Source organism: Hypanus sabinus, chromosome 12, assembly GCF_030144855.1.
Source record: "Hypanus sabinus isolate sHypSab1 chromosome 12, sHypSab1.hap1, whole genome shotgun sequence".
Classification (NCBI taxonomy): Eukaryota; Metazoa; Chordata; class Chondrichthyes; order Myliobatiformes; family Dasyatidae; genus Hypanus; species Hypanus sabinus.
In genome coordinates this window covers 32,039,589-32,054,645 of record NC_082717.1, presented here as the reverse complement: position 1 = coordinate 32,054,645, position 15,057 = coordinate 32,039,589, and positions in this window count along the sequence as shown.

Below are 15,057 nucleotides of genomic sequence, written 5' to 3'. Positions count from 1 at the left end.
TGAACACAAGGACCATTTATAAAAGACAACAGCGACTTTTGTATCTAGTATGACGTTTTCTTCATGTTGTTGGCTTAGCAAAACTTTAATTTTGTCACTCCACAAAACATTGTCTCCCAGATACTGCTTTATTATCTTAATGTGTTGAACTGAATGTAAAGGGTTATTCATTTTAACAGCTAACAACACACTGTCGATAGGAACTTTGAACTCCTCTGGGTTTGATAGTGTTCGCTCTCGCTCATCTGCACTCAACTGTAACACGTGTAGCACTCCTGTAACGGGAAATGAAGGGTTCTGTTGCCTGAGCTTTTGTACACCATCCAACTGCGATTTACTTGCCAAATGGCGCTTCAAAAAGTCAAGTTTCCAGATACCATTCCACTTCTTTCCGCTAGCAAATTCTCTAGAAACTTCCGCATCACGACAATACAAACAGATAACTCCAGTTTCCGAATCATACATAAATATTTCTCGTAGCTGAACGTTCATGACTTCATGAGCTTTCGGTGTAGCAGTTTCTAATATTTTGTTCAGCCATTCAACTTTAAACAAATTTGCAGTTCTTTTGCACTTCACCCCCTTCGCTTCTTTTGAATTCGACATAGTGAATCAATATTTTTTCAATAAAAACTTAGTAAGCTATCTACAGGATTTGAAACATATCTTTGTAAACTTTACGATGAACACTGTCCGCCAAAGGTGGCTGCCGCTGTGATGCAGCTGTACAAACCGGAACAGGAAAGGTGAGGTGACGTAAATCAGTGACGTGCATTGTGGTATTTGAAAAACCGACTACTAGTTAACAGAAACACTTAGCTAAAAGATTACGAGGGGTGAATGATAAGTTCGTGGCCTAAGGTAGAAGCAGTCAATTTTAGAAAACCTAGCACATTTATTTTTCCTACATTTACACACTTAGTCCAGCGGTTGTGAAGCATACGGATCCCTTCTTTGTAGAAGTCGGTGTCTTAGACCTCCAGAAGTGGTCCACAGCATGGGGTGGTTGATAAGTTCATGGCCTACAGTAGCAGGAGATGAGTTATTAACTTCAAACTTTCTGCACGTGCGTGTAACAAGAGCTGTATAACTCTTCTCCTTCTACCTTAGGCCACTAACTTATCAATCACCTATCTGTGGACCACCTGAAGGTCCAAGACACTTTTGTTACATGCACATGCAGTTCAACTCTTTGAGTGATAATGCAGAAAGTTTGAAGTTAATAACTCATCTCCTTCTACCTTAGGCCACGAACTTATCAATCACCTCTGCCGTGGACCACTTCTACAAAGAAGGGATCCATATGCTCCACAACCACTGGACTAAGTGTGTAAATGTAGGAGGGGACTATCTTGAAAAATAAATGTGCCAAGTTTTCTAAAATTGACTCCTTCTACCTTAGGCCATGAACTTATCAATCACCCCTCATATTTTCAATAAGTATAATTATTAATTGCTACATTATTTTAGGTAACTAACCTTTTGTGCACACATTAATTTGCTTTGTGCGCTGGTTGAAAAACATGCGCGTGCGTGCACGCGCGCACACACACACACACACACACAGCTTAGAGGGAACATAGGTTGTAATATGCATTTTTCTGTAAGCAATGTCTTTGTGGCTATACTTCATGAACAGTCATAACAGCTCAAAGTTTCTATTTCTGAAGAATAACAGAGTGGTCCAATATGATGCCTCACCTATTCCTACAGATCAGAAACTTCATTTGAATAATTATGAATAAAAGCTTACACATTCCTATTGTTAAAGGATCAAACAGACAGTGAAGTAACAACTTTTACAAGGGTGCAACAGGGAGAAGTTAGTCTGGAAGCAAAATCACCGTAGCTATCACTGTAAGATTAGGAAACAAATAAATTTATTTTTCTTGACCGTACTGGGAAATTTACATATGCAGCAGAGTTTACCAGAAAATGCAACTTCACATGGTCACAGGAAGTTTTTGTTTAGATTTAAGAAGCCTGTTTGAAATGACCAGACCCTAGCATCCACAGTACATTTATTGTAATGTCAGCAAAAAACCTGCTGGGACCCAGCCAATGCACAGAGTGAAAACAATCTGAGCTGGAAATTTTGTTGGGGTCAATGACCGGTCACCCAGGTGGGGAGAAGACCCACCCAACATACTTCCAGCACTGGTACCGTGAAGGAAAATCCCAGCTATTGTGCATGCATTGTTCTCCAAGTAATTACTACTAAGAATTCATTACCCACCAAGTAATTGCCATCATTTAAAATTTTTGCTATGTTTTCAGTTAATTTATTTCTCAGCAACCGTTATTCTCCAGATGTTAATTCCAATTTATCACTCTTGATATCTTATTATTCAGTTTAATCATTGCAGTGTTTTCAATTTCAGTAACAATCAGCTTTGCAATTCCCAGCTAAACCAGGCTGACTTGGTCAAATATTCAGGGGAAGTACCTAGTTCGGAATCAAGTCTTTTTTCATTCATCATAATAATAATAATAGAAATGTGGCATTCAGAAACCAGTAGCATCACAAAATTGACAAATCAAACCACTGCAAAGGTGTCCAGTAGTCTGAATTTCATGTTGCACTGCTATCAAAGAGGAGATTTTAAGAACCATACAACGTCAAGGAATCCACAATGCAGAGAAGACATGCGCTGCCTAATGTGGATGAATTTCAGGCATTACGGAATGGGGGAGGGGTAACGTTACATTAGGTAGTATTAAGTCCTAGATGACAAAAATAAGAATTCTAACTTTTGCTGCCAGGAATTAACTAAACTTGAAAGTACAAAGTAAATTTATAATTAAAGTACATATACGTCACCTTTTTTTGTGCAAATGAAGTCACTGGAGAAAAGTACCGGTGGATACGAATCAGCTTCTTTATTCAACAAAACACAATACAGCAGGCATCGTATGGAGTTGCTTTCAGTCGGAAGGTCTGGCTAGCCCAATGTGGGGCTTGATATTTTATGTGCTGAACACCAAAGGACAATTCCATATTTACAATGTATCTACAATGCTTTCTTTGAAACTACACACATACTTCACACCTCCCAATTTGCACCCACACCACAGATATCCAAATGAATTTTAATCAACTTTGGCTGGTCTGGGATTCAGGGCTTTTAGGAGCCCATTGTACAGAGCTACACTGCAAATTAAATCCACAAATTATACTCAGACCCGAAGACTGGTGGCCAAAGTCATTTGTTAAATGTAAATGTGCTAAACTTCAAAATCGTTGTAATAGTCACCATGTGGCGACCCATTTCCTGGCACATCCGGACCGGCTCACAATTAGCCAGCTTTCCGGCTAAGGGAGATAGCCTACGGGGGTTTGCGAGCACAGAGCTTTGGAGCCTCTGCGTCACGGGGGGGCAGGTTGAGGAAGGCTTAAAAGTGAGGCTGAGGATTTCGAATAAAGTTTTTCCTTCGACTGCAGTTACCGACTCCGTGTCGTAATTTTAGCGCTGCATGTAGCACACTGCTACAACCATATACAAACTTGAGATTCAATTTTTTGTGGCATACACAGTTAAATCCAAGAAACAGAATGAATGAATGACCACGCCAAACAGGACAGATAAAGAACTAATGTGCAAAAAACAACAAACTGTGCAAATACAGAAGAAGAAAAAAGATATAATAATAATAAATAAATAAATGAACAACAGATATCAAAAACATGAGATTAAGAGTCCTTGAAAGTGAGTCCATAGGTTGTTGGGACAGTTCAGTGATGGGACAAGTGCATTATAATGAAGTTACCCCCATGGTTCAAGAATCTGATGCTTGAGGGGTAATAGCTGTTCCTGAACTGGGTGGTGTGGGTCCTGAGGCTCCTGTACCTTCTTCCTGATAGCAACAGTGAGAAGAGAGCATGGCCTGTGTGGTGAGATCCTAGATAATGGATGCTACTTTCCTGCAACAGTGCACCATATAGATGAGCTCAATGGTAGGGAGGGCTTTACCTGTGATAGATGGAGCCATATCCACTACATTGTAGGATTTTCCATTTAAGGGCGTTGGTGTTTCCACTCCAGGCTCTGATGCAAATAGTCAATATACTCTCCACCACACATGTATATTATAGAAATCTGTCAAAGTTTTAGATGCCATGCGGAATCTTCGCAAACTTCTAAGGAAGTAGACGTGCTGCCATGCTTTCTTTGTAATTGTATTTACGTACAGGGCCCAGGACTGAAGAATTTAAAGGTGCAGACCCTCATCCATCACTGATTCCACACCGCCCCCCCCCCCCCCCCGGATGAGGACTGGCTCATGGATCTTCAGTTTCCTTCTCCTAAAGTCAATAATCAGTTCCTTGGGCTTGTTGACATTTAATGAGAGGTTGTTGTTGTGGCCCCACTCAGCCAGGTTTTCAAATCTCCCCACATATCCTGATTCATCACCACCTTTGATTCAGCCAACTCGAATGGTGTCATCACCAAACTTAAATATGGCATTTTGGAGTTGTCACAGTCATAAGTATAAATCGGGAAGAGCAGGGGGCTAACCACACAGCCTTGTGGTGCACCTGTGCTGACGGAAATCATGGAGGAGATGCTGTTGCCAAGCCAAACAGACTGAGGTCAGCAAGTGAAGAAATTGAGGATCCAATTGCACAAGGAGGTTTTGAGGCCGCTTTGAAGCTTATTGATTAGTTTTGAGGGGACGATGGTATTGAATGCTGAGCTGTAGTTGATAATGTGTATCCTGATGTATGCATTTTTGCTGTCCAGATGTTCCGGGGTTGAGTGAAGATCTGATGAAATGGCATCTGCTGCAGATCTATTGTGATGGTAAATTGGAACAGATCCAAGTTGCTTCTCAGGCAGGAGTTGATCTGTTTTATCACTAACCTATCGAAGCACTTCATCACAGTGCATGTATATGCTACTGGACATAAGTGCAATATCTTCTTAGGTATTGGGAGAATTGAAGCCTGTTTGATGAAGGTGGATACTTCAGACTACCAAAGCCAGAGGTTAAAGATACCCGTGATCAGCACACGTCTTTATTTCTTGGCTGGATGCTTTCCGTGGGTTCACACTCCTGAAAGATGCTCTCATGTCGGCCTCAGAGACTGAAATCACAGGACCTCCTACATTGGAGGCTGTAGGAGATTGTGATCATTCCTGCATGCCTTGACAGTCAAAGCAAGCACAAAAGGCATTGATCTCATCTGGGAGCGAAGCCCTGTTGTCACCTATGTCACTTGGTTTCACTTTATAAGAGGTAATAACATTCAAGTCTTTCCACATCTGTCAAGCATCCTTCTGTGATCCAGGCTGGTTCTGGAATTGCCACTTCGCACGTGAGAACCAAGATGGCGGCGCGACGCAGCTTGCAGCGGCCACTCCGGAGCTGATTATCTGTTATTTGTGAAGTGGGGTGCCGTGCGCAATCATAATCGATTGAAAACGGACGTGGAAGCACGGAGAAACATCGGGAAATTCCAGGAAGACCTTCTTCGTTGCTGCTGCTGTGAGGTCCGGGGCTCTGCTGGGAAGAACAGGCCCCCAGTCCTCGGGGTCGTGTTGCTGATGGCCATTGGCGGGGCAGTCTTAATACGCTTGGCAGAGGATGGAGCTCGGAGAAGCTGTGCAGGAGGATATGGTCGTCGGCTCGGAGGTTCGACGGACTCGGAGTCCTTTCAACGGGCTCAGGTCACTTTCGGTGTGTGCTGCGTCTGCGAGGCTGAGTCGGGCGGCGCCTTGGAAGTCCACAGCGGGGGTACTCCCTTCTGCCACCGGCGTGGGATGGCGAGTCTGTCGGGACCCTGGGGACTTGTGGAAACTGTGGTGATTTCTTTTGAACTTACAGTCCTTTAACATCTTGGATTATTTTTTACTGTGCCCATTGTCTGTTTTTTTTATCAATTATGCTATTGTTTGCACTGTTGTAACTATATGGTTTTGTGCAGGTCTTGTAGCTTTAGTCTTTGGTCTTGTTTTTGTCTGGTGGATTTGGAGCTCCTTTCCGGGGAACGCACCAGACAGTAGCCCGATATTAATACACAGGAGCCTCTCCGGACTCTGGATTGGGGATTGCCAAATGTTACGTGGATTTTCTGGTGTAGTCTGTTTTGTCATATGCTTTTGTGATATCATTCTGGGGAAACGTCTCATTTTTTAACTGCATTGCATTTGTGGTTTCTAAATGACAATAAACTGAATCTGAATCTGAGATGGCTTTCCGGAGATCATAACTGGATCTCTTGTTTGTTCTTCTACTGTTAAGATGAACCCACACTCAGGTTGGAGGAACAACACCTTATATACCGGCTGGGTAGCCTCCAACTTGATGGCATGAACATTGACTTCTCTAACTTCCGTTAATGCCCCTCCTCCCTTTCTTACCTCATCCCTGATATATTTAGCTTTCTCCCCCTCCTCTTTTTCTCTCTCTCTCTCTCTGCCCATCACTCTGCCTGTTCTCCATCACCTTCTGGTGCTCCCCTCCCCCTTTCTTTCTCCCTAGGCCTCTCGTCCCATGATCCTTTCCCTTCTCCAGCTCTGTATCCCTTTTGCCAATCACCTTTCCGGCTCTCAGCTCCCTCCAGTCTTCTCCTATCATTTCACATTTCCCCTCCCCGTCCTACTTTCAAATCTCTTACTATCCTTTCAGTTAGTCCTGACGAAGGGTCTCAGCCCGAAACATCAACAGTGCTTCTCCCTATAGATGCTGCCTGGCCTACTGTGTTCCACCAGCATTTTGTGTGTGCTCTTGTATGTTACTTGGTTGCAAGATCTGATACCACTGACCTGGCCCTCAGTAAATTGCAGATCTCATGGTTCATCCAGGGCTTCAGGTTGGGGCAGATTCTGAATGATTTTGTGGAGACACACTCCTCTAGGACTGTTATTATAAAGTTCATGACAACCATGTTGTATTCACTCAGATCCTCTGATGAGTCCACAGACTCAAGGCCATCTCGTGGTCACTCCTCTGTCTCCCACAACCACTTCTTTGTTGTCCTTACTTCTGGAGCCTTGCTCTTGAGCCTCTGCCTGTATGCAGGTAGGAGAAGGATAGCCAAGTGATCGGATTTCCCGAAATGTGGTCTAGACTTGGAACAGTAGCTTTGTTCAAACCAAAATGTCAGTGGCTCAATTTCCAATTATCTCAAAATAACGTTATCAGATTAGTTCCTTTTGCCGCATTGTGTGTCCCTTGAGGTCTACTCTTCCTCCCAACCCCACTCCCATCCTACTTCTCACCCACCCTCCAAAAACATTTTATGTGAGTCTCAAATAGAATAGGGACACAATGTGGCTCCAGGACAGCTTCTTCCACCAGGCCATCAGACTGATTGATTCACGCTGATACAACTGTATTTCTATGTTATATTGACTGTCCTGTTGTACATGCTAGTTACTACAAATTTCTATAAATTGCACATTTGGACGGAGACATAACGTAAAGATTTTTACTCCTCACATATACGGAAGATGTAATAAAGTCAATTCAACTCAATTCAATCCTGACTATTCTCTTCACAGATGATGTTTTTTTAATTAACGTTCTGAGAGTGTTTTAGTTTTGTTCCTACCTTACTTTACCAGCATAGAGGCATGCTTGCATCACCATAGAACCAATGGTATAAACACAGAAGTAAGCCATTCAGCCCTTCCAGTCTCTTCCATCCACTACTATCACAGCTAATCCTCCATAACCACCCTCTTCCCCACACTACTTGATACCTTTTGCCCAGGAATCTAACTATCTCGTTCTTCAGCAACTTGACTGCCACAGTTTTCTGTGGTAGTGAATTCCTCAGATAGTGATACTTTGTTTTAGATCCTTCAATCAAGAGAAATTATCTACCCCATACCTAGCCTTTCAAACCTTGTTCAAAGTCTATATGTTTCAATGTGTCCTCCACACATCCTTTGAATGCAGGACAAATCAACCCGATCTCTCCTCTGGCCATCCAAGGGATTAGGTAATATGTTGCACTATATTTGTTTTCCATTCATCCTTTCCTTGGTGTGGAAACAAGAACTGTACCCAGTATTCCAGGTGAGCCCACCAAGGTCCTGAATAACTATAGTAACACATTCTTGCTCCTGTATATGTAACATCTTGCAATGAAGACCAACATGCCATTTGTCTGCATGTTTACTTTCAGTAGCCCAGACTCCTTTGTGCATCAATAAATGTAATAATTAGTAAGCCACAAGAGTACATGGCTCTAATGTATAATTTGTAATGTTTGGCCCATTACCAAATAAATCCTTTGCTTAATTAGCTTTTTACTTAATGGTTTCCTAAACCATGCTTAAGTATAATTTTAGCCCTAAGTCCTATGAAGAGCGAGAAAAAAAGAAATAAGGACAAAATAGCACAAGCTGAGGCACAAAAGCAAGACATAAAACAAGAGAGAAAAGGCATCTGTGATGCTGCGGGGTTGCATTATGATTCTCTACAATTATCACTTTATTAAATGTTTCTAGAAATCACAATAAAAGATACTACAGTCAATCAATTAAAGATTCAAAGGTTCATTTTATTATCAAAGTATGTACGCAGATTACAACTCTGAAATCATCTTCTCCGCATAGCTATAAAATACAGAAAAAAAACTTGTAAGTTGTTAATTAGATTTTTGCATTGATTTGAAACTTTCTAAGTGGGCGCTGCCCAGACACTGCCCATGCTCAGTTTAGGCTCTGGTAGAACCATTCATAGGTTTGGCCTAATCCAGATTGCGAGAAATAACTGCCAGAGGACAAGTGACAACAACTAACACCACATAAGGACAGAATTTTGCAGAATTTGTTAGGGAGATACCTTCTGGAGTCACTTAGAGTCAAAGATAAAACCTTCAAATGACTGGATTTGGGAGTTGTAGAAAGGAAGCTGATCACAAGATTGGAGCTCAGTTATCATGACACTAAAACCTTACTCCAAAGATTTTTGTGAAAACTAACATAGATCTTTTCAGTTGACTAAATTTTTCTTCATCATAATGTCAGAACTGGGATGGTTCATTGACTAGTTCCACAATGTTTAGCTGCATGATCAACTCTCTAAATAATGAGGCATGTCAACCATCTGCAGGACAATGGTGGTATTAAATCCTGGGAGCTCACTGCAAATCACCACTAGTTTTCTGGCTCTCAGTGACATACAGAATTACAATCCAACTATTTTTTACTAAGCCTTGTCCAAATATCCCATGGACATCTATTGTCATTTAAAGTATCACTTAAATAGCTGAAATGTGTTTTTCTCAATCAACAAAGTGAATGAGGTAATTAGACCCTACATTATTTATTACCATGTTTTTGCATTCATAGAACATAGCTTATTGTTGGACTTATTTTTTAAGCAAACTGTAATTTTTGCACACAGTGATAGTTAACCAGTAAATTACCTAATACAATGATGGTTAAATTACTACTCCAGTGTGCAGAGGAGGTGGGAGGGCTTCTGATCCAGAGACAAGAGTTTGAATCCCATTCCAGCAGACAGAGATCTTAAAATCAATTAGGTAAAAAATCTGGTATTGGAAAAATACTGACCAGCAATGGTAATTATGGAATTGCCAACAAGCATCTGTCTGATTCATTATCATCCTTCAGGTAAGGAAATTTGTCCACCCTTGCCTGTCCTGATTTAATTGTGACCCACCCCCCAGATCCTTCAATGTGGTTGGAGGGAATATTAGAGGCAACTGACAAATTCTGGGGTTGCCATTATGTCCATATACTGCGAATGAATAAAAATGATTGCTCTTTAAAATTAGAGAAAATAGAAAAGTTTAATCTAGTTTTTTTTAGCAAAATATCAGCAGCAAATAATGCTCAACTAACATGAACAAAGTTTATTAGTTGAATCATTCGTTCCTGTCCTGAAGCATTGAACCTGATGTTCTGTACAGATTTTCTTTCTGATGATTTCATTTTTGTTACTTATTCACAGCATGTAGGTGTCACTGGAAATGCTGGCATTTATTGTTGTTCATCTGTAATTGCCCCTGAGTTATTGAAACAGTCTCAACTTGGTTGATCTTGTGTCAGATATAGGCTAGACAAGAAAAATCGGTAAATTTTCTCCTGTCAAGGATATTAGTGAAACAGATTGGGTTTTTTTTTTGCATAACAATTCATCAGTTTCTAGCTTATAGTTATTGAGAATAGCTTTTTCAATTCCAGATTTATTTTCTCTCTTGAAGTTAGTCCCACAGCTATCATGGCGAATGGTTGATATCACTAGGTCAAACTCTGGCGACTATTACACTGCCTTAATAACTATCATACTCTACACTAGCCGATACTTCATCAGCTGCCAGTTTGATGTCAGGTTATTTGTCAAATTCCTCAAATTTGTCAGTTATCCATCACTATTTCTATAAAAATATTACTACAAAATAAAAATATCCTAATGAACCTCAACAAATTCAGAACACAAACTTCATATTTTTATTGGCATTATAGATCCTTGATATAATATTCAATATATGGTAAACAGTTACATTAGGGTTTGGCATTGAAAAGATTTTCACCCTGAAAGCCTCTATAGTCAGTCACCTCAAGCACAAGTAACGAGTAAAATATTCGCATTGCTCCTATGCCAAATTCCATGACCTTTGCCCTACTTTCCGCTCCATAGCGCTGCTCACCAATATAATGCAGGCACAGTGCTGATTTGTTGATTTGGCTTTTGCACGTCATCCTCACAATGAATGGCTGGAGTTTTTAAGGTTTTAATGAAACTATGATTTTATTAACAAATTTATTTGACAAGTGCTGCTGAATAGATCTGACCGTTTACAGAGCAGCAAATTTATTTGCTCTTTCTGACAAACACTTCATTTCAACTAACGTTTCACTCCCGACAAAAAAAGGACTCATATTTATAATGACAGAGTATTCAACAGCAAGTTACAGTCTTTTACAGCAACTTACATGTGCCTTCAAATTATAGTTACTGACCTGATTGTGTGGCAAAGTACAGCTCCAATGACGGTTTTATGTTTCCTGGCAGCACCACTGTTGTTGGTCAAATCAAAGGTAGTGATGAATCAGTATATAGAAGGGAGATTGAACATCTGGTTGAATCATGCCACAGCAACCTTTTACTCAACATCAGCAAAACCAAAGAGCTAATTATCAACTACAAGAAGGAGAAGCCAGCGGTCTTTGAGCCAATCACAAACAAGAGAAAACCTGCAGGTGCTGAAAATCCAAGCCGCGCACACAAAATGCTGGAGGAACTCAGCAGGCCAGGCAGCATCTATGGAAAAAAGTACAGTCGACGTTTTGGGCCAAGACCCTTCAGCAGACCTTCTCCAGTCGTGTATCTCTATCACCAATCAACTTTGCAGCTCTTTACTTCATCCCTTCTCCACCCAGTTTCACCTACCACCTTGTGTTTCACTCTCCCCTCCCCAACCTTTTAAATCTACTCCTTCCCTTTTTTTCTCCAGTCCTGCATAAGGGTCTCGGCCCGAAACATTGACTGTACTCTTTTCCATATATGATGCCTGGCCTGCTGAGTTCCTCCAGCATTTTGTGTGAGTTCTTCCATGAGCCAATCCTGATTAGGGGAACAGGACTGGAGAGGGTCAGTAGCTTTAAGTTCCTTGGCATTAACATATCAGAGAACCTTTCCTGTGACCAGCACGTAAGTGTTATCACAAAGAAAGCAAAGCCCCGACTTTCTTAGAAGTTTACATAATTTAGTATATCACCAAAGCACCTTAATAAACTTCAATAGATGGACAGCGGATAGTTTCCTGACTGATGAAAACACACTGAGGCACAAACATCAACAGGAAGTGAAGGATACACACCAGTCTTCCCAGGCAAGCCCCTCCCCACCACCGAGCACATTTACTTGGAGTGCTGCCACAAGAAAGCACCACCTATCATCAAAGATCCCCACCATCAGATCATGTCCCCTTAGACATTGTGTTGTAGGGCACTAGAGCACCAAACAGGCTCGTTAGCCCATGTAGACTTTGAGACAGCGGCAGGAATGGGTGAATAACGTACCAGGTTTTTGAAATTTTAGAAAAAACAGAGGAGGTAAAAGGTGAAGGGGTGGAGTTGTGCTATTGTTCAGGGACAATACCACAGCTGCACTCAGGGGAGACATAATGGAGGGGTCAGACACTGAGTCCGTTTGGGTGGAACCCAGGAATAGAACGGGTGCAATCGTACTGATGGATTGTACTACACACCCTCTAATGGCAGGACATTGAGGAGCAGATGTCTACTCAGATTAAGGAAATATATAACAATAATAGGGCTGTTGGCATGGGGATTTCAACTTCTAACGTAAACTGGGACCTTCTTAAGGTAAGACGCTTAGAAAATACAGAATTTTTAAAGCATATCCATGAAGTTCTTTAAATCAATGTGTGGATGGTCCACAACAGGAGGGGCCATACTGGACCTGGAGTTGTGTAATGAGCCTGGCCAGGTGACTGACCTTTCAATGTTGTATCACTGTTTAAGAAGAGAACAAGAGAAACTCCTGGAAACTATGGACCAGGGAGACTCACGTCATTTCTTAGGGACACGCTATCTAAACCCACAGCATAATTAGGAACAGCCATCATGGCATGTCGTGCCTTACCAACTTGATTCAGTTTTTTGACAAGGTGACGAGAGAGACTGCTGAAGGTAAGGCAGTGAATGTTGTCTACATAGATTTTAGTGTGGCATTTGACACATATGGGGGCCAATCCACAGAGATCTGGCTGTTTGGATTCAGAACTGGCTTGCACATAGAAGACAGAGGGTAATGGTTGAAGGGACTTATTCGAGTTGGAGGTCTGAATTAGTGGAGTTCCACAAGGATCTGTGATGGGACTTCTGCAGTCTGTGATGTACATAAATGACCTGGATGAAAATGCAGATAGGTGGATTAGTAAATTTGCAGATGATACCAAATTTGGTGGAGTTGTGGGTAGTGGAGGAGATTGGAAATGAATAGAGCATGAGAGAGATCAGTCGCCGATATGGGCTGAGAAGTGGCAGATGGAGTTTAACCCAGTTAAATATGAGGTGTTGCACCTCAGTGGAGCAATTGCAAGGAGACAGTACACTGTTCTGGGCAAGGTCTTTAACAGTGTTGCTGAGCAGAGAGATCTTAGATTCCAAGTTCATAGCTCCTTGAAAGTGGCTATACAAGTCGATAAGATGGTTAAGGAGGCTTATGGGATGTTTGCTTTTATTAGTCAAGGCATTGAGTTTAAAAGTCAGATGGTTATGCTGCAAATTTATAGAACTCTGGTGAGGCCACACCTGGAGTATTGCATGCAGTTCTGGTCACTCCACTATAGGAAGGATGCGGAGGCTTTGGAGAAGGTGCAGAAGAGGTTTACCAGGATGCTGCCTGGTTTAGTGCTCAAACGAGAGGCTGAATAAACTGATTTTTTTCTCTGGAGCATCGGAGTCTGAGGGGAGATCTGATAGAGGTTTACAAGGTGATGAGTTTACAAGGCATAGATAGCGTGGACAGAGAGTATTTGTTTCGCAGGGTTGAAATGTCTAATACCAAAGGGCATGCATCAAAGGCGAGAGGAGAAAGACTCAAGGAGGATGTGAGAGGTAAGTTTTTTACTCAGAGAGTCATGGATGCCTGGAATGCATTACCTGGTGTGGTGGTAGAGGCAAATACATTGAAGCCTTTTAAGAGACGTTGGGATGGGCACAAGGATGTAAAGAAGATGGGAATATATGATTGCGAGGGGAGGAGAGTGGGGGAGTGAGGGAGAAAGGGGGGAGGAATTGGTGTTTGGGTGTTTTTGATGTCCTTTTTAGATGGTTTGGCACAACAATGTGTGCCAAATGTCCTCTTCCTGTAGTTCCACGGGGAACTATTATTCTGCCAAGTCCCATCAAACTGTACCTGGGCCATAGCTCTCCATATGCCTCCAATCCACAAACGTATCCAAATTTCACTTAAGTGTTGCAAATAAGCCTATATCAACCATTTCTGCTGGCAGCTCATTCCACACTCACAGCACCCTCTCAATGAAGAAGTTCCTCCCCAGGTTCCCCTTTAATATTTCAGCTTTCACCCTTAACCTATGACCTCCAGTTTTAGTCTCACCAAACCTCAGTGGAAAAAGCCATTTTGCATTTACCCTATCTATACTGCTCATAATTCCATATACCTCAATCAAATCTCACCTCACTCTCCTACACTCCAGGGAATACAGTCCCAATCTATTCAACCTTTCCCTATAATTCAATTCAAGTCTTGGCAACATGCTTGTAAGTTTTCACTGTACTCTTTCAAATTCATTGATATCTTTTCTGTAGGCAGGTGACCATATCTGCACACAATACTCCATATCTGGCCTCACCAAAATCTTACATGACTTGAACATAACATCAGTATCTACCTGTGATGCCATTTTTGAGGAGTTCTGAATCTGTATTCCCAGATCACTCTGTGTTGAACAGTGGAGATGCAAAAACTCCATTTAAAATCTCTTCCATCTGATCTAGCTCCATGCACAGAAGACTACTCTGATTTTCAAGTGGACCAATTTTGTCTCTTGCTATCCTTTTCCTCTTAACATACTTGTAGAAGACATTGAGATTCTCCTGAAACACAGCAAATTCATGCCTTCTTTTAGTTGTCCTAATTTCCCTCTTGTATTTCTTATACTGCTCCTGAGTCTATTGAGGCTCTGGTTAAGGAGAAGAAGGCGGTGGCATGGCAAGTAAAGGTGTCAATGAACAAATGAAGCATTTGAGAAGGAAAGCTTTTTGTTTGTTATCTCCACTTTTTTGAGATTATACTGATCAGTTGTTTATTAGACCATATGACGATAAGATACTGGAGCAGAACTGGGCTAATTGATCCATCGAGTCTGCTCCACCTTTTCATCATGGCTGATCCATTTCCCCTCTCTGGCTAAGTAAGTGTCTCCCCATCTCCGTTCTAAAAGGACAGCCCCTATTCTGAGGATGTGTCCCCAGTCTTAGACTTTCCCACCATAGGAAGAAGCTCTCCGCATCCACTCTATCAAGGCCTTTCACCGTTCAACATGCTTCAATGAGGTCACCTCTCATTCTTCTGAATTCC